The sequence below is a fragment of the Leptonychotes weddellii genome, chromosome 8 (assembly GCF_054177405.1).
Source record: "Leptonychotes weddellii isolate Sample4059 chromosome 8, ASM5417740v2, whole genome shotgun sequence".
Taxonomy (NCBI): domain Eukaryota; kingdom Metazoa; phylum Chordata; class Mammalia; order Carnivora; family Phocidae; genus Leptonychotes; species Leptonychotes weddellii.
Window position 1 is genome coordinate 13812107 of NC_138376.1, and position 20293 is coordinate 13832399.

A 20293-nucleotide genomic window follows, 5' to 3' on the forward strand; every position below is an offset into this window, starting at 1 on the left:
AAATTACGTTCTGGAAAGGACTGACGGGTCCTTTTCACTGGGGCTGAGTTTCCCTCGCCTCACCCCGCCCCCCTTCCATCCCATCAACTCGGATCTGATCTCCCGGCTCTTCTGCAGCTCTCTCCTCCTCGCCTTTTAGAGTAAGTGCTTCTACTTTTTCTGCTTCGCCCCCGCAAACTGCCAGCCCGCCTTGCAAACCACAACATTTAGGACTTCTGCCCCTCGGCTTTATTCGTCTTCCCGTTTCTCTGCCCCTCTTTTGCATTTCAGTGTTATTTCTACCTCTGGGCACACAGACACAGATAAGAAAAAAAAATGCACTTGTAATGGGTGTAGGTAAAAGATTATCAATGGCCAAAGAGTCTGTGGCGAGCTGGGTTAAATCCGTTTCCAGTGGTGTTACATAGCATATACATGTTTGTGTAGGCTATGTATGGGAAGAGAGAAAAAAGAATTACACTCTTGGGGCATGGGATGAGGGCAGAAGGAACCTAGCAGTGACTTGTAACATTAAAGGGTCGGTGTGGATGACATAAATGAAAGAAACACACTTCCGTTTGCACGCGAGAGGGAAAGGTGATAGTCATTGCTCCCAGAAAGTTGGTTCCCATTTTCACACAGAGCTTCAGATATCTTGAACTCCTGACACGGCAGTATCTACAATATGGGGAGTCACTTGCCACTGGTCTTTGGAAAAGTCTGACATCTTCCGATCTGAGGCCATTTCATAGAAATCAAAGAAGTCTCTTTCCCACCCAGCCCCCTCTCTCCCACTTCCTTACTCTGAAGAAACAACAAAGGCTTCAGGGCTGCTGCAAAATTCCTGGAAGTACCAGTCAGTGTAATTCAGGGGAGGCAGGACTGGAAGCCCAGCAGGTCTGGTCACATTACAGAGTGGTTGTCATAGCTCACCTCTGCAGGTGCCTGGAGCACTCAGCAAATGTGGAGTGCGCTGTAGACTTAGGAGGGTGGTAAGGATGCTTCTGGGGGAAAGTAACTCGTCCAGCTAAAAAAAAAACATCAATTGTGGCAGCCACAGTGGTAGCTGAAAGTGGCCTGCCCCCCTCTCAGCCTGCAGTCACCCAGCCTTCCTACCTGTCTGGGCACCGTGTGGCCATTGGAGCAGTTGTCTCTGTTAGGAAAGTGTTTGGTGTATAACGCGGCAATCTCCCTGCCCCCTTCCTGTCCCACACCCCCCTTAGTTTACTATAATCCACGGAGCTAATGAATGACAAGAGTGGCCTGGAGGTGACGGGTATTGATTTGGAAACAGACTCAAAGATCATCTAATACGACCCTTTATTTTACAGATGAGGAAATGGAAGGCAAGAAGAATATTTTTTTTCCAAAGTCATTCAGCTGGACTCAAGCCAGAAACCTTCACTCTGCAGCTCCCTTGTCCAGATGCTGAAGCCGGTCTATTTGGCTTCAAATCGCCTCTGGTCAGTGACCAGCTGAGAGACCAGGCTAAAATTACTTAACCTCTCTTAGCCCCGGGTTCTTCCTCTGTGAGATGGAAAAATGACAGTGGTTCCCATTTCTCGCGGTTGTGAAGAACAGTAAATGCGATGACTCTTGTTGAGGGTTTGGGTATACGACCACGTGTTCAATACGCATTACCAGTTACTGTTGTCATTTCTCTTTTGAAAAATATCCAACATTTCTTACCGTGTGAATGAACTGATATTTTGACTTCTGTTCTTAGTAATGGAAAAGAGAAACATTTCCACTGGGTTGATTTATTCCCACTGAACACGAGGGGAGGTTAAATCCCATTCTTTTTCTTCCCCATCGCTAGCCCCCTTTGGCCCAGACAAAAAGTAGAAATACGGCTATGGGAAGGGAGGAACTGAATTGTCCGTTTGGATGCCTTCACTTCCCTTCATTCTAGTTAGAGCGACACCCTTTTCTGAAAAATACATCCTTGGTCAGACTTGTGGAGAGCAGGAGGGAAAGAGCCAAAGGGAGGAGGGGAGGCACGGGGCTCTCATCACAGATTCTGTGGGTTCTTCCTTCTTTTTGCCTTGAGCCTTGACCGCACAAGAGGGAGCCCCGCTGGAATGCCCATCCAAAGCAAACCCAACAAATCTTTAATCATGATTTAGTCAAAGCAGATTGCAAATGGGGTGGGGAGTGGTGTGAGGTGATTGACAGTTCAAAACACCAGTACCCCAGAAACCCTTCTATAGTCTGTCCCGCCTTATTTACAGTGCTTTGGATGAACAACCTGTCTTGAAAATGGGATGCCTGCTAAGCACTTAGCCCAGAGGGTAGGTTTGTTTTGCTTGGTATCTGGGGCAACTGAACAGGCATTTTCTTCTAGCAAATCACTAGGCGGGCTAAGCTATCAACTTCCAACCAGTACGTTATTTCTGCTCTGTTCACTCTAGTTGGCTTCACAAACTGAACACTGTCGTCATGTGGACATTTTGTATCACACTCCCTGCCTCTCTCGGTCCCAGGATAATCTTGAACATCACCAACAAGGAGATAGCACCCGGACAGCGGCTAACTGTGCATAATCCCCTCAGCTCAACATGGAAGCAAAAGGTGAGGCTCGGGGGGGCTTTTTTCCCTCACAGGCCCGTAGTTCTCATGAACGTTCTAGGAGCTCTGTGTCCACCGCAACTGGGCCGCGAGAGGTAACCGCGAATGCTGGTGCGGTGGTCACAGGGGCAGGGGAGGAATCCGAGCCTGACTCCTTCCCAAGTGCTCATAGTTCTCCTTGACCTCAGATCGCTCCTCCCAGTTTAATTATCGCTACAGAATCAAGGTGATGCTTTTTGATGGGCGCTCTCAACTCTGCCAAGGGTACACCATTGGGTGTCAGTCTGACAACCCGAAAGACTTTGGCTGCACGGGAGATCCAGAAAGTAAACAAGATCTCCCAGCAACCAAAACAACGATCACAACGCCGTGGACTGGACTCACACTGGAACGTATAGAGGACCGTAAATGAAAAAAGGAAGTGAAGCTGGTGGAGGAAGGGAAAGACAGGGCTAGTAAGTTCACAAGTGGCAGCGAACACTTGGCCAAGGTGTCATGGACACCTTGAGGGTGAGGGGAGGGTGGGGACTGCAGCGAAGAGCCTGGGTCCCACCTAAAGCAAGCAGCAGCTCCAGCTCAGCGCCAGCTATTAATGCCATGCTGGCCATAGGGCCAGTGCTGCCAACTCTTCAGATATTTTAAGAGAAGTGAGAAAGCTGAATTTTATATATATATTAAATCCCAAACTCTTTAAATGTTACCAAGTCACTAACACATTTGTAAGACACAAGTGCATGCATGCATATGCACCCCCAAAGACTGCATTTGGCCCTAAAGATGCCAGTTTATCATCTTTGCTTTAAGCATTAAAGGTCACGTACTTTGAATCCCCCTTGAGACTTAGCCTCTGGACTCTTCGTTTAGACACAATCGTAACAAACTGACTCGGAACTGAACAGATAAGAAGTCACAGATTAAAAGAGGGACGTAGCACTGGGGAACGGGGCACCCTCGTCAAGAGGTGGCGGACAAAGGATGAAGTAGGTTCCAGAAAAACTCCAGGAGCAGAGCAGTGCACGATCATTCAATAAAAGGATGGCTGGCATTCATACAGCTCAGTGACTATTTTATTACTGTTGATCAGGACCTCCAGTATTTGTGAATTATCAGATAAGTTAATGTCACCATGAAAGGGCTTGACAGCCGTAAAGATCACTGCAAACATCGGGCCAACCAGACTTTCTTTGAAAACAAGCAGAGTACTAACATCTAGCAAATAGAAATATAAATGTATTTCTATATCTTATGTATACATGCTGCAGATGCTATTTAAAAAGTCATTTGTGGGGGCACCTGGGTGGCTCAGCCTGCCTTTGGCTCGGGTCATGATCCCAGGGTCCTGGGATCGAGCCCCGCATCGGGCTCCCTGCTCAGCGGGGAGTCTGCTTCTCCCTCTCCCTCTGTCACTCCCTCTGCTTGAGCTCTCTCTCTCTCAAATAAATAAATAAAATCTTAAAAAAAAAAAGTCTTTTGTGAAATATGTTTATTCAGAATCTTTTTTTAATAACCTTTTTCTGTGCAAAAGGGGAGGCTTTTGGTTAAACTCACAATTATGACAAAAATTTTTCCCTGAAAATATTAGGCAATTATGTTAACCGCATGATCCTATATCAGGCATCAGCATTTCTTTTATAAAGGGCCACGTAGTAAATATTTTAGGCTTGTGGGACTTTTGGTTTCTGATGCAACCACTGAGTGCTGTTACCACAGCATGAAAGTAGGCATAACCATATTGCCTGTGTCTTGCTAAATCTTAATTTATGGATACTGACAGCTCAAGTTCATGTAATTTCCACGCCACCAAATCGTCTTCTTTTGATTTTTTTCCCCAACCATTTATTTTTTATTTATTTATTTTTAAAGATTTTATTTATTTATTTGAGAGAGAGAGAATGAGAGAGAGAGAGCACATGAGAGGGGGGAGGGTCAGAGGGACTCCCCGCCGAGCAGGGAGCCCAATGTGGAACTGGATGCCGGGACTCCAGGATCATGACCTGAGCTGAAGGCAGTCACTTAACCAACTGAGCCACCCAGGCGCCCTTCCCCAACCATTTAAAAATGTAAAGTCACTCTTAGTTTGTGGACACTACAGAAACGGGCCAGATTTAGCCCAGGGGCTGTCTGTAGTTTGCTGATCTCTGTTCTAGATTGCAATCGTGATCCTCCAGGCCCACATTTTGCAGTATTGGAGTCTTTGCCATCACCTAGAATTTCTGTATCTTTGCAGATAAAGGAATGTGAAATGAGGGCAAATAGTGATGTTGGTCATCCTTAGACCCGCATGGAGGCCCTTACACACACCGTCTGGGCTACAGTGCAGGGCACTGGATTATATGCCTCAGTGTCCTTCTTTTTCTAGAAAAGGGAGGTGCTAAGAAAACTGACCTCATAGGGTTCTAAAGAGACTTATCTATTTATTTATCTATTTTAAGATTTTATTTATTTATTTGATAGAGAGAGAGAGTGCGCGTGCACAAGCAGGGGGAGCGGCAGAGGGAATAGGAGAAGCCGGCTTCCCATGGAGCAAGGAGCCCAAAGCGGGGCCTCGATGCCGGGCTCCATCCCAGGACCCTGGGATCATGACCTGAGCCAAAGGCAGTCGCTTAACCGACTGAGCCGCCCAGGAGCCCTGGGTTCTAAAGAGATTTAAATAGGTCGGGACATAAAAAGAGCTTAGAACAATGCCTTGAATCAAAGAATGACTCAACACATCTTCAGGCATCTCTCTGATGGCAAACTTGGCTCACCTAGGAAACTACCTGACCCGTCTGCCTTCCTAGCTATGTTTAGTGAAGCAGAACAGCTATGCTTGAGAGGTCATTCTGCCACCTAAAAGATCCCGAAGGATAGGCAGGAGCTCTCAAGGCCACTGTTATCATAGGTAGCATTGGCCTCTTCTGCCCTGTCCCCCTGCCTCAGGGTGGGGCAACTACTCTTCATTCCCAACTGCAGCCCCTTCAGACTCTTTTTTCAAACCACATCCAAATGGTTACCTCTTCAGAGTGCCAGCCTGCTGGTGGACCCCACAAAAAGGTTATGATAGAGACAAATACAACCCCATAAAAAGGTTATGATAGAGACAAATACACAGCACAGTGGGGAAGACTGAGGCTTTGGAGCAGGGTTTAAACAAGGCTCTGCTGGGGGCGGGGGTGTGTGCCTGGGTCGTCCAGTCGGTTAAGCAACAGACTCTTGGTTTTGGCTCAGGTCATGATCTCAGGGTCGTGAGATCGAGCCCGGCATTGGGCTCCACGCTCAGTGTGGAATCTGCTTGTGATTCTCTCTCCCTCTGCTCCTTCCACTTGTGCTCTCTCTCTAAAATACATAAATAAATCTTTAAAAAAAAAAATCCAAGGCTCTGCTGTTTCCTACATGACCCTGAAAAAGTCTCTTGGGATCACTTTACCTTAGTTTCCCGATTTTTAAAAAAGGAGTAGTCTATCCAAGTGGTGGAAAGTAAATCTGGCTAAGAAGGCTTCTTCTGCATTTTCTCCACCTGCTGTGCCACACAGCACAACCTCATTCTTCTGGGGTCCCACTCCTTTTCCTATTTCCCTAGAAGTAGTATTCTTCGGGTAGCAAAGTTCTCTCCCTTCTGGGGTGAACTGCCCAGATTTAATTCTAATTGCCCACACAAAAACAAAAGTAAAAACCAAGCACAAAACACAAACAAAAATTTTTATCTTTGGTTATATTCTGTTAAATTTCAAGAACAGAATAGGTGACTGTCTTTCTATGCAACTTTTCTAAATGTCTCCTTTGAGAAAAAAAAGATTGTGGATTCATGCAGAGAACTTGCATGTCCAAGGTCTGTCCTGATCTAGGATAGTCTTCTGCCACCTTTCTGACACCAACTACCTCCAAACTCCTCCATCTCCGTATTTTTGATCATCGAACTGACATTGCAAGGGAATGGTATTTCTATTAAGAGACAGTATTTTTTTTTAATTTGGCAGTTTCATTTATTAAATAAACCATAAACCTTTTACCAACAGATAGCATTACTCAGCAAGGCGATGGTTAATTTACAATCATTAATTGTACTGGAAGAGGGCTTGAAGCAAACATCTCCATTTTTTTTTTTTTTTAAGATATATTCACTGGGGTACTTAGGTGGCTCAGTCAGTTGAGCATTCCACTCTTCGGTTTTGGCTCAGGTCATGATCCTAGGGTCATGGGATTGAGCCCTGTGTCGGAATCTGCACTCAGCAGGGTGTTTGTTGGAGATTCTAAGAGACAGTATTTTATCATTCAGCAGCTGCCAGAGAACTGTATCTTGAAGATACTCCTTATCTTTTGAACATTTTCAAATAAGTGGAAGCAAAACCGTCTTAAAATAGAGATAGGCAGTGGCTCCCTCCAACTTCTACTTTTAATAGCCCTCTTAAATTCTTGACTCGTGTTCAGTTTATTCAATCCACTCTCCTACTAACATCTTTCCCACAGAACCTGTCATTAACTTGAGTTTAGACAGTTTATTAGGGCAGAGGGCTTGGATCAATCCCAAAAAGCAGACACTTCTTCTCTCCTAGACATTAAAATGCTGGAACAAATTTTTCTCCAAGATATGTCCTGTGTTTGCACTTCATTGAGGATCTTTGCATTTGATTTCTTCCACTGGTTAAAGTGGTTTTAGATTCAGATTTTATGTGTACCCATTTATCCTTTTAAATGACTTCCTTAAACTCTATCCTTTCTCCTCAAAAACAATGGAAAAATTGTTATAAATAGAGTAGGCTTGGCCCCAGTCTGCTTTGGTTAGGGCCCTCATGACTGATAGTGCAGTTTCAATCACTACCCTTCAACCTGTCTTCAGTATGATGAACCTGCATAACTGAGTGGTTTGATTATAACCTGTTTCCAGTTTATTGATCAGTGCTGTTCTATGGAACATAAATATCTTGATCCTGAGATGACCTGGGCATTGGGAAGTGAGTAGGAATGTGCTGGGGCAGCACTTAGGGTAACCATCTGTCCAGTTTGCCCAAGATGGAGAAATTTCTGGGGAATGTAGGATTTTCAGTGTTAAAACTGGGAAAGTCCTGGGCACACCAGGATGAATTGGTAACCCTAGACACCAGCAGTCCTACCCACTCACAGCTGAGAGGTATTTACTTAAGAGTATTCAGTAACTGATCAGTGTGTGGGGCATCTGGGTGGTTCAGTTGGTTAAGCCTCTGACTTTTGATTTCAGCTCAGGTCATGATCTCAAGGATGTGAGATCAAGGCCCCCCACCCTGCCCCGTGCTGGGCGTGGAGCCTGATTAAGATTCTCTTCCCCTCTGCCCCTCCTCTCCCTCCCTCTCTCTCTCTCACAAAAAAAAAAAAAAAAGAAAGGTTAAAAAAAAAAAATACCAGGGGCGCCTGGGTGGCTCAGTTAGTGAAGCATCTGACTCTTGATTTCAGCTCAGGTCATGATCTCAGGGTCATGAGATCAAGCCCCACATTGGGCTCCTCACTCAGTGGGGCTCCGTGCTCAGTGGGGAGTCTGCTGGAGATTCTTTCTCTCTGCCCCTCCCCCTGCTCATGAGCTTGCACGTGCCCTCTTTCTCTCTCAAATAAATAAATCCTTAAAAAAAAAAATAACTGATCAGTGTGGAAGGGAAAGAAATGTTTAAGCCATTGATCTGGGTGGGGGAGCATGCAGACCATCAAAAGTCTGCAAACTGTAATGCATAAAAACTACATAACCCTTCCCTACATATCCCAAACCACTGAGGAATGGGGACAAAATGATTAGCATTTGTGGGACAGCTTCACAGTGAACCAAAAAGAACACACATAAATTGTTCTACCTACACAGATGTTCCCCACTGGATATAAGAATGTCTTAATAACAACCTACATAATGAAGGGAGAACCCAAAAGGAAAATAACTGTTATTATAGTGTCAACGGATTCTGAAATCCCCTCCCCTCCACATCCCATGTGACTTGAGAGGTCTTCTTTCTGTTAACACAAGACTAATAGAAAAATATGGGGGTCTTATGAATGGAAACGCTTATTTTAACATTTGCAATAAATGAGGCAACAAAGCCAGAAAATGTTCACTTATTTACGGAGCAGCAGAGTCAACCAGCCATTTGAGCTCTCTGACTCTCATTTCCCAAATTTGTACAACCTTAGGATTGGAAGTAGACTCTCCCTCGGGCTTCTTTCAGCTCTAAATGCGGTGATTATTCTAAATTCTGCCCAGAATAAAGAGGAGGCTGTTTTTACAGGAAAACTGCACTGGGGAGTTTTGTTTGGATTCACTAAGTGCAGGGGAAAGTCCAAAATGTGGTAGAATAACTGACCCATGATAAAATCAAGAAGACTTGGAGGCGGGTGGAGGGCAGTTAGCTCAGACAGACCAAAGTCCTGGGAGAGGAGAAGCCAGATGGGGGTGTGCAGCCTCTCCAAGAGACCACCGGACACCTAGCCAGGACTTCAGGGTCTAAGCTGCGCAGTTTTCAGGTGGGATGTGGGAGAGCGTTTGGAGTCCCAGGCAGGAGGTCCTTCTTCTTGTAGACCCCCAAGGAGCTCTGACTTAAAGCCAGAATTACAGATTTTCATGAAGGAGGAATCCTGTGAAGATTGGGGCTAAGGAAGGCGGTGGGGAAAGAGGAAGTGTCTAGAAGAGGGGACTTAGGATGGCAGGAAGCTAACTGCATTAGGATGATCTGAGTATCTTCAGTTTGCTTAAAAAAATAAAAAGGCAGTTTGGGGGCTCCTGGGTGGCTTAGACAGTTGAGAGTCCGACTCTTGATTTTGGCTCAGGTCATGATCTCAGGATGGTGGGATCAAGCCCCGCATTGGGCTCTGTGCTCAGTGGGGAGTCTGCTGGAGATTCTCTCTCTCCCTCTCCCTCTGCTCCTCCCCTGCTCACATGCACACGTGCACTCATGCTCTCTCTCTCTCTTTAAAATAAATAAATCTATATAAAAATGGCAGTTTTACTCCCCAAATGTTCACAATTAAGTTCTGATCTTTTAAATCTGGCTGAAAAGAAAGATTATAGGGAATCAATATCATCCATCTATTCTCTGAAAACATGGCACTGACATAGATACGGGATAAATATATTTTGGGGAAAACCTGACACTCATGGTTTTGTCCAGAAACATCTCAAGAAAGAATGTCAAATACTCTGCAGGTCGGAGGATGAGATAAAGACAGGCTTGTAAACAGCTCTGGCATTGAGAAACCACACTAAGAAATGGTTAGTTAGGAAAGTAACTAATACATCTACTGCTTTGGATGTAATTTTCTAAGATTGCAAATTGTCTACTCTGAGTTTCAGAGAAAAAAAAAAAAATCACCCAAGATCTTAACAAGGTCATTTCCCTAACCAACTGATGAGGTCTTTTTTCCATCAAAGAAGCAGCCTTATGGGGTGCCTGGGTGGCACAGTTGGTTGAATGTTCAACTCTTGGTTCGGCTCAGGTTGTGATCCCAGGGTCTAGGGATTGAGCCCTGCACTGGGCTCCCCACTCAGCTGAGAGTCTGCTTAAGAATCTCTCTGCCCCTCCCCACTGCATGCTCTATCTCTCAAATAAATAAATAAATCTTTTTTTTAAAAGCAGCTTTATGAAAACCCAGGGGCCTCTACTGTTGGGCTGTTCTTTTTACTTCTTTGGTGCAGAATAAGGCACCAGTTTGGTAAACTCAAAGATGGTAGACCTCAGATTGAAGCATAGTCTGGCTTGAACCCATACTGCTCCCAAAATAAGCTTGGCATTGGGAAGCATTCCCAAGGTGAGCAAGATGCTTTGGAAAAACTGAAGGAGAGAGACCAGTCCCATTGCTGTTTACCAAGAGCAGAAAGGACTTCAGGAAATGTCCCAGAAAGACTGACCATGGCTAGAAAATGCTGTCTTAAGTTGATCCCTCAGCACGTTGCAAAGTAATCTAGGTTGTGTGTGTGTGTGTGTGAGATGATGGGGGTGGGGGTGGAGGGGATGATGATTTGCAGCTGACTGAGCAGAAGGGCTGAGCGGCATATTAAAAATTATTTCTATTTAGAAAGAACAACACTGGAATTATCCCAATCCTGGATTTCAAGATATACTACAAAGCTACAGTAACCAAAACGGTATGGTACTGGCACAAAAATAGACACATAGATCAATGGAACAGAGTAGAGGGTCCAGAAATAAACCCACACTTATATGGTCAATTAATCCATGGCTAAGGAGGCAATAATATACAACGGGGGAAAAGGTAGTCTCTTCAACAAGTGGTGTTGGGAAAACTGGACAGCTACATGTGGAAGAATGAAATTGGCTTTCTTACACCATATACAAAAATAAACTCAAAATGGATTAAAGACCTATATGTGAGGCCTGAAATGGTAAAATTCCTAGAATAAAACATATGCAGTAATTTCTTTGACATCAGCTGTAGAAACATTTTTTCTAGCTATGTCTCTTCAAATGAGAAACAAAAACAAAATTAAATAATTGGGACTACACCAAAATAATTTTGCACAGTGCAGGAAAGCAGCAAAAGACAACCTACTGAAAGGGAGAAGATAATTGCAAATGATATATCTGATAAGGGTTAACATCCAAAGTATACAAAGAACACATAAACTCATCACCAAAAAATCCTATCTGATTAAAAAATGGGCAGAGGACCTGAACAGACATTTTTCCAAAGAAAAAATACAGATGAACAATAGACACATGAAAAGATGCCCAACATCACTCATCATCAGGGAAATGCAAATCAAAACCACAATGAGATATCACCTCAGACCCATCAGAATGGCTAAAATAAAAAACATAAGAAATAACAAGTGTTGGTGAGGATGTGGAGAAAGGGAACCCTCGTGCACTGTTGGTGGGAATGCAAGCTGGTGCAGCCACTGTGGAAAACAGTATGGAGGAGCCTCAAAAAATTAAAAATAGACTTCCATACGATCCAGTAATTCCACACTGGGTATTTACCCAAAGAAAAAAAACCACTAATTTGAAAAGAAAGCCATATGCACCCTTATATTTATTCCAGCATTATTTACAATAACCAAGATACAGACGCAATCCAAGTGTCCATCTATAGATGAATGGATAAAGATGTGGTATATATATACAAAGGGATATTACTCAGCCACAAGAAAGAGTGAAATCTTGCCATTTGTGACAATATGGATGGACCTACAGGGTATAAATCTAAGTGAAATAAGTCAGCCAGAGAAAGACAAATACCATAGGATTTCACTCACAAGTGGAATTTAAGGAGAAAAAAAAAGTACAAAGAAAACAGAGACAAACAAAAACCCAGACTCTTAAATACAGAGAACAAACTGGTGGTTGCCAGAGGGAAGGTTTGGGGGGAGGGGGGAATGTTAATAGATCAAGGGGATTAAGAGTACACTTATCCTGATGAACACTGAACAATGTATAGAATTGTTAAATCATTATATTGTACACCTGAAACTAATATAACACTGCATGACAATTATACCTGAATAAAAAATTATTTCCTTTTAAATCAATTCAGTAACTATTCTTATCCCACTGGATGCTCACTATGTTGGGCTGCCAAAAATATAAAAGACCCAAAAAGAGATTAGATAGTTCAGTCAGGGTAATACGATAGTCACATTCAAAATGTAGAGAAGATTATAGAATGACATGAAAGAGTTATGACAAAGGTTTACAAAGTGTATAATTGAAAAAAAAAATCAGGGGAAGCTTCCTAAATGAAAGCCACTGAATGCGGTCATATTAAAACCATTATTTAAATGTGAGAGATGGAGGAGAATGGCCCATGTAGAGAGAATGACCTGAAGAAGAAAAATGCCAAAGGCAGGAATACAAGGCACAGTGGTTTTTCTGGGAAAGCAGCAGTGGGAACTGACAATGAGGTGAGAGTTACTAGGAATATGCTGATAGGCAACATGCCACATTGAGATGTCTGTACAGAGTAATTTAATAAGCCATAAGAGCCATGCCTTCATGAGAAAAATATGTCAAGAGTGTTAGAATGGTTTGAAGAGAGAGACCTGGGCTAGAGAGTGCACTTGGACAGGTCTAACGACTTATTAGAGTGGCATGATGGGCTGGGGTTATAGTGCTAACGATGGGAACAGGGCGGGTGATACTCGCTAGAAACCATCCCAGACAGAATGTACAGAATGTGCTGATTAGATATGGGGTGGAAAGCCATTGGCTAACAGGAGAGAATGGAGGTGGCAGTCACAGAGATTATCGAGAAGTGGGTTTGTGGGGAGTAGGGAGGTGGAAGGGGGAGCATGTCAGTGGGAGCCTCAGGAAGAGATAGCCAATAGATAGGCGGAAATGTCTGGGAGGGCCTGGGGGGCACAATGCAGGATTATGATTCATCAGTACCCAAGCAGTGATGAGCTGCAGACATAAATTAGAATCACCAAGGGAGAGAGAACATTAAGAGCCAAAAAAGCAAGCTGAGGAAAGACCCCAGGGGGATGCTTATTGAAAATTCAAATTTCCCTAATTCTGAATTTCTCTGAGAATAGTGACTCTAAAATCAACTATTAATGAAGTCTCAACTCAATAGTCGGTAACCAAGAGTAAGAAAAGAACAAAATTATCCATTTAAATACAAGTTTCTCAAAGAGGGATTATAAAAGCAATGCCCTTTAACACATTTGGCAACATGAGAGCTTTTACTGAATCACAGCTGAAAAAGTTAAAAATAGAACTACCCTATGATCCAGCAATTGCACTGCTAGGTATTTACCCAAAGAATACAAATATACTAATTCAAAGGGGTACACGCACCCCGATGTTTATAGCAGCATAATCTACAATAGCTAAAGTATGGAAATAGCCGAAGTGTCCACTGACTGATGCATGGATAAAGAAGAGGTAGTATCTATACATGATGGAATATTACTCAGCTATAAAAAGAAAAAAAAATCTTACCATTTGCAATGGCATGGATGGAGTTAGAGTTAAGAGAAATAAGTCAGAGAAAGACAAATACCATATGATTTCATTCATAGGTGGAACTAAGAAACAAAACAAATGAGCAAAGGGAAAAAAAAAAGAGAGAGGCAAACCAAGAAACAGACTCTTAACTCTAGAGAACAAACAGATGGTTAAGGGAGGGAATGGGGGGGGGGGGGGAGGGATGGGTTAAACAGGTGAAGGGGATTAAGGAGGGCGCTTGTGATGAGCACCAGGTGATGTATGGAAGTGTTGAATGACTATATTGTACACCTGAAACTAATATTACACTGTACGTTAACTAACTGGAATTTAAATAAAACTTAAAAAGATAGGGGTGCCTGGGTGGCTCAGTCGTTGGGCGTCTGCCTTCGACTCAGGTCATGATCCCAGGGTCCTGGGATCGAGCCCCGCATCGGGCTCCCAGCTCTGCGGGAAGCCTGCTTCTCCCTCTGCCACTCCCCCTGCTTGTGTTCCCTCTCTCGCTGTGTCTCTCTCTTCAAATAAATAAATAAAAAATAAAATCTTAAAAAAAAAAGATAATGTACCTTTTCAAGTATGTAACAAATGAAAAATAAATCAATAAATAAAACTAGATAGTCCTCAAGAAAAAAAATTTCCATGACCAAGTATTGTTCAAAGACTACTGGCTTTAGTCTTTGATAATTATCTCTTTGCCGCTCTTACCCTATCTGCCTTTCTAAGTAAAAAGGATTTTTATTATTTATTTATTTTATTTGAGTGAGAGAGCGAGAGAGAGCATGAGCCAGTGGGGGGGTGGGGTAGCGGGGGGAGGGACAGAGGGAGAGGGAGAAGCAGACTCCCTGCTGAGCAAGGAGCCTGACACTCGACTCGATCCCAGGACCCTGGGATCATGACCTGAGCTGAAGGCAGACGCTAACTGACTGAGCCACCCAGGTGCCCCTAAAAATGACTTCTAGAGAAGAATGATTCTATACATTCACTGTAGGGAGGACAGAGAACCCTGGATTAGCCCCAAAACAATCTGAATTCATGTTCTGAGTTTGCTGATTATTAGCCGTTCAATAAATTCAAGACATATTGAGAGAAAGATATGCATCCTACAGGGAGTTTAGGTTGCCAGGTCAGTGTATAAAGGGGAAACAACATACAGTCAAAATTCCTCTGGAGAAATCCCTTGGGAATGTGCCGCATTAAGATGACAGGGAGTCTCCATAATTCTAACGTGACCGATTTTCCCTTTAATCTTGGTCCAGATGGTGGTTTCTTCTAACAAGCACCAGATGAAGAAGTTGGCTCTAGTTGAGGAGCTATCTTATGAGATATACACAGTATCTTTAACATTAGGGAGCCATGGGAACCAAGGCCCATCATGGGAATAAGCAGAATCCACCTCATGTTCACTCTCCAGACAAATTGGGTCGAATGGAGGGCAGGGTAGGATGGCCAAAACCATCTAAATTTACACACTGTATGTGCATGCACGCACTCGCATGTGTGTGTGTGTTTGTGTGTATGTGTGAATACAGTTGAGTTTATGCAAGTTAAATGAATATAAGTTGAGACTCCATTGTATTGAGCATTGCTCATGTACCGGGGTTGTGCTAGGTATAAAGAAAACAAACATTAGCAGGTGCAGTTTCTACCTTTGAAGCTCAGTCTAGAAGGCCACTGGGAACACAAACACAGCATTCCAAGACTCTTAATAGTACAGTATGATACAGGAGAAGTGAGTCCACAGGAGTGAGAATTACGAAAGTCTTTTTAGAGAGTGACTATAAGCTGAATCTTAAAAGAAAGGCAATGGCAGTCAAATGAGGGAGAGGGAGGAGGAAAAGTCCAGGGCGTCCTGTCAGGGGCACTGACATGAGTCAAGGCAGGGAGGGTGGGAGTGGCACATTTGGGACTCACAAGTCCTCCAGTAGAGCTGGATTACAGTATGGGATGCGGTGCGTAGCAAGAAAAGGTGCTAGAAAGGCTAAGAGTGCCCTGTGCCCGGTGAAGGGCTGGGATGTTATTTTGGAGGTGATGAGGATGCATTGAAGGTCATCAAGGAGAGAGATGATTGCATGATCAATTTTTATAAAGGTCATCCTGCCACTATGGAGAATGGGTTAAAGCAGGCTGAGAATGGAGTCAGAGAAAACACAGCTGACTGTTGAACAATGCAAGGGTCAGGGGTGCCCACCCCCGTGCAGGAGAAAATCCACATACAACTTTGGACTCTTCCAAAACTTAACTACTTATAGCCTACCTTTGACTGGAAGCCTTACCGATGACAACCAGTCAACACTTATTTTGCATCTGATATATGTCATATACTCTATCCCAACAATAAAGGCACCTGGACAAAAGAAAGTGTCATTAAGAAAATCATAAAGAAGAGAAAACACGTTTACAGGACTGGATTGTTAAAAAGTCCATGCGTCAGTGGACCCACATGGTTTAAACCCGCGTCGTTCACGGGTCAGGTGTAGTTAGAAAGAAACGAGATGGTTGTAGGAGAGAGACAAGGGGTCACAGATGGCAGCACCAGGAGCGGAGAAGAGCCAGATTCCGTTTATTGACTGTTTAGTCTGTATCCAGCGCTATGCCAAGAACTTGTACTCATCATCTTGCTTTTTCTGCCAGTAACCCTAAGAAGCTGGTGTTGCTGGGTCATTTCATCCCCGTGGCCGTCCCACGAGGGCCTTGCCCACCTCATCCCAGCTCCAACCCTCACCGTCCTGCTCCCCTGGGACCTTTGCAAGCCCCGCCCCTCCACCTGGCACCTTTTTCTCAAGGGCATGGCTGGCTCGTTCTCATTTAGGAGGAACGGCTCATGTGCTCCTTTCTCCAAGAAGGCTTCCCCGACCCACCCCATTTTGAAGCAGGTCCCTTTCTGGATCAGCCTGTCTTTCCTTCATAGCACTTACCATAATCTCTAATTATCTTATCTGTCTGCTTATTCTTATCTATGTTCCCCATCTAGAACATACGCTCCATGAGGCCAGGGGCCTTCTTTGTCTCACTCACTACTATATCCCCATACCTAGCATGGTACCTAGGTGCTCAATAAATATTTATTAAGTGAATATGCATTTTATAGGTGAAGACAACAAGAACAATAATAAAAACTAACACTTAAATAGGGGCTGGGCACTAGTCCAGTTCATTTAAGCCTCATATATTTGATATAAATGTTATTATTTTCCCTATTTTATAGATGGCAGGTAACCTGTCCAAGGTCACACAACTTGTAAATGGCAAAGCAGGGATCCAGAGCCGGGCAGTCTGGCTACATGCTTTCAATACCTTTGCTCTATTACTCGAAGCTGGTGCTTTTTTATTAAGTGTCGGGCCGTGTGGCTGGGGATGGAGGAACTAGGATTCCAACCTGGGTCTCTCCAAGTCTTGGAACCCAAGCTCCAGGGAAAGCCAGATCCACAGGGATGGGGCAATGAGAGAGCGAGAGAGTGGGAATCCAGCCTGTGGGGCGGAGCTAAGAGAGGACCGTGTGGGATTCAAGGGCACACAAAGGTGAGGGTGTAGGCTGAGGTCTGAGTGTGCAGGATTTGATGTTCTCGTTGTACCCATTCTCTCCTTCGCTGTGCCTTCTACCTTTGGAGCAAGGCACATTACTCAACTGTTCCGATTCCATCTTCTCGTTGGTAAAATGTGGGTTTAAGTACTGACCGGACAAGATTCTTGTGAAGATTAAACTAAGATAAGGCAGACCCATTGGCAGATGTACAGTAAACAGTCCCCTCATTTTTCCTGTACCTCCCACTCACAGGAAAAAGCCCAAGTTCCAGGAAAATGGGCTAACTATCCAGATGACATAAGAAATAAGAGAGAACACTCTTGGGTGAGGGTCCAGCCATCTAACCATTCCACAAACTTTTTTTTTTAAAGATTATTTATTCATTTATTTGCTAGAGAGAGACACAGCGAGAGAGGGAACACAAGCAGGGGGAGTGGGAGAGGGAGAAGGAGGCTTCCTGCTGAGCAGGGAGCCCTATGCGGGGCTCAATCCCAGGACCCTGGGATCATGACCGAAGGCAGACGCTTAACGACTGAGCCACCGAGGTGCCCCTAACCACTCCACAAACTTAACAAGACCTACAATGAGCCAAGTTTTGTCTTTGGAACACTTGCACTTTTTACAATAATTAAATGAAGAATTCATCAAACTAGGTACATTTTAATCTAAATGTATAACACAAGTCTCCCCTCTCCTTCTAGATGTTTCTTTTCATTCTTACTTCTTGCTAGGTATATGAGGTATTTATCTTTGGACAAGTCACATATTTTAGTCTTCAAGTTTCTCATCTGCAAAATGGGAACGGTAGTCCTTTTATAGGGGTCTTATAAGGATTAAAGATTATGTGTAAGTACTTTTGCAAAATAAGTACTCTCCAAACATAACAAAGGAATGTTATTAAAAATGTTTTTATGGGGGTGCCTGGCTGGCTCAGTTGGTAGAGCACGTGACTCTTTTATTTTTATTATTATTTTTTAAAGATTTTATTTATTTATTTAACAGAGAGAGACACAGTGAGAGAGGGAACACAAGCAAGGGGAGTGGGAGACGGAGAAGCAGGCTTCCGGCCAAGCGGGGAGGGCTCGATCCCAGGACCCCTGGATCACGACCTGAGCCGAAGGCAGACGCTTAATGACTGAGTCAACCAGGCACCCCTATTTTTATTATTTTTTAAAGATTTTATTTATTTATTTTTGAGAGAGAGAGAAAGAGAGAGGGAGAGCACAAGTGGGCTGGGGAGGGAGAAAAGGAGAAGCAGACCCCCTGCTGAGCAGTCCTGATGCCGGACTCGATCCCAGGACCCTGGGATCATGACCTGAGCTGAAGGCAGACACTTAACTGACTGAGCCACACAGGTGCCCTGAGCATGTGACTCTTGATCTCGGGGTTGTGGGTTCGAGCCCCACGTTGGGTGTAGAGCTTACTTAAAAATAAAATCTTAAAAAAATACGTTTTTATGAGGCAGAGGGATATGCTTCTTGAGATCATGCCACTTCCACAAAAGTAACTTAGTATTCTCCAAATTACAATTGCTCAAGGGCTTAAAGTTTTATATCTCAGCTAAATCTTGCCCTTCTAATACCAGGTGAGATAATCATTAACACCCTGCCCTCAGGACAAGGAACGATTTTGCTGTGGTCTAAGGAACCACCTTCCACCATAGTCTGCCCCCTTGGGAAAGTGACCTAAGAAAGGCTGGTCAACATTCTTCACCCCTGCGCCCCAGTTTGGTTAGGGATAGGGATCTGGACCAAGCAGGACCAATATGAAGACTCCCCTACACTGTTGCTGGAACTCTCAGGAAAAAGATTTTCTTGTCCCCCAGGAGTGCCAGGGGTCAGAACCACGTACCCGGAGCTACTTCTGGCTATTTCTGACACCATGTGGGGAGAACCTGCCTGAATGGGGCCAACACAGAGAGAGAGAGAAGGTCATCAGCTCGTCCCAGTTTGCCAGGACTTTTCTGATGATAGCACTGAGAGTCCCGTACCTAGGACCTCCCTTTAGCTCTGGGCAAGCAGAAACAGTTTTTCACCTCCTAGAGAGACCGCCTGGCAAGAAAGAGTCCTGAATATATTGTTTCCACTCTCGATCCAGCTTTATTTGGAGCCTTTTGAGCATCTCATTTCTGTGACCCAGTGGGTTCTGGTGTCTATTTCAGGAACTTTGAGTTGTGTTTCTGCCATTTGCCACTTAAGGAGTCAGAGCACACTCCCAAAGAATGTGCACATATAAATAAAACTCGAAGTTAAAGAAGCAAAATAAATCGAAGTAGGAAACATGCTATTTTTAGATTTGAAAAATGCGGAAATGGGATCATGCAGTCACTTCTGAGGTTGAGATAATTTATTTGAAGTAGGGCTCCGAAAAAAGAAAATGTATACAAAATGGAAAAAGGAAGCGAGGCAAATGAAAACATTCTTATGGAAGAAAAACCTCATGGCATGAGAAAGGTCAGAGTAATGCATGAGCAACAATTCAAAAGAACAAACTTACATAGTGAGGGGGGTTAAAAAAAAATAGCTGGGAAAAAAAGTAACAGCTTTGCTTTTCCATTGAAGATGGACAATTTGGTCAGGAATCTACCTGCAAAAAACAAGCCCAACAGCTGTTTCTGCAGATACTGATCAATTTCACAAGATTTAAAGCAAAAATCTAAATGGCCTCTGGCTCTCCACCATGGGGCAGGAAGGCCAAAGACAGTGCTATAGGAATAACCAGAAAAGCTCGAGAACATGGTCTTTGGACTATGGCTAGGAGAACCTGGTGCTCTGTAGTGTCAGTCAGAGAAGTGTTGAAATCTGAGCTCCTGGAGGGTTTCCTCTGGGAATATGGCCAGAAGGGAGAGGTCTAGATAGTCTATCTCTGCAGGAGCCACACAGAATGGAATGACAGCCCCCTCTGTCTGGCCTCCCCTGATGAAGGATGAGAGACTGGGGCCTTTTTCCCCAAGGGACTCTTTCTGGCCTGTTTCGATACCATTTCTAATTCCAGTGCAGAATGGAAAAAGTCGAAGCGTTGAAAACCAAGAGAGAAATCATTTTCTCAATAGAAAGATAACATGGGGGAAAAAAAAAAGCCAGTGAAGCTATGTGATTCCGGGCTACCTCTGTGAATATACTTTCCACTGAGTCTCACCAACTTTAAACTATTTTCACTTGGTTTTCTGATGTCATCTCATTAGAGGGAACTAGCCATTTTCGTGGTCCTGTTACTTTGGTGGGTGATTTGGGGAAACTGAGGTGCCCTGGCACGGTCTTTCTAACACAACCACTTTAATCGAGGATGGCAGGGGGAAGAGAGGAAGGAACTTTTTTTTTTTTTTTTT

The 20293-nt window shown here is 43.9% G+C and overlaps 1 protein-coding gene and 1 long non-coding RNA gene across 3 annotated transcripts in view; one reads left to right on the forward strand and one right to left on the reverse strand.

Annotated features, from left to right (window-relative positions):
- GCNT2 (glucosaminyl (N-acetyl) transferase 2 (I blood group)) overlaps nucleotides 1-20293 on the reverse strand; it is a 61626-nt gene that overhangs the window by 37844 nt on the left and 3489 nt on the right. The gene's annotated exons all lie outside the window — the stretch shown is intronic.
- The window catches only part of LOC115943105 (uncharacterized), a 26597-nt gene continuing 6321 nt past the window's right edge, over nucleotides 18-20293 (forward strand). Inside the window, exons 1-2 of one of the 2 annotated variants that reach the window (XR_014147524.1) lie at nucleotides 18-140; nucleotides 1311-2550. This is a non-coding gene — a long non-coding RNA (uncharacterized LOC115943105). Of the gene's footprint in view, nucleotides 141-1310; nucleotides 3593-20293 lie in introns of those variants that run through there. The other variant, XR_014147523.1, reaches the window with a different exon arrangement.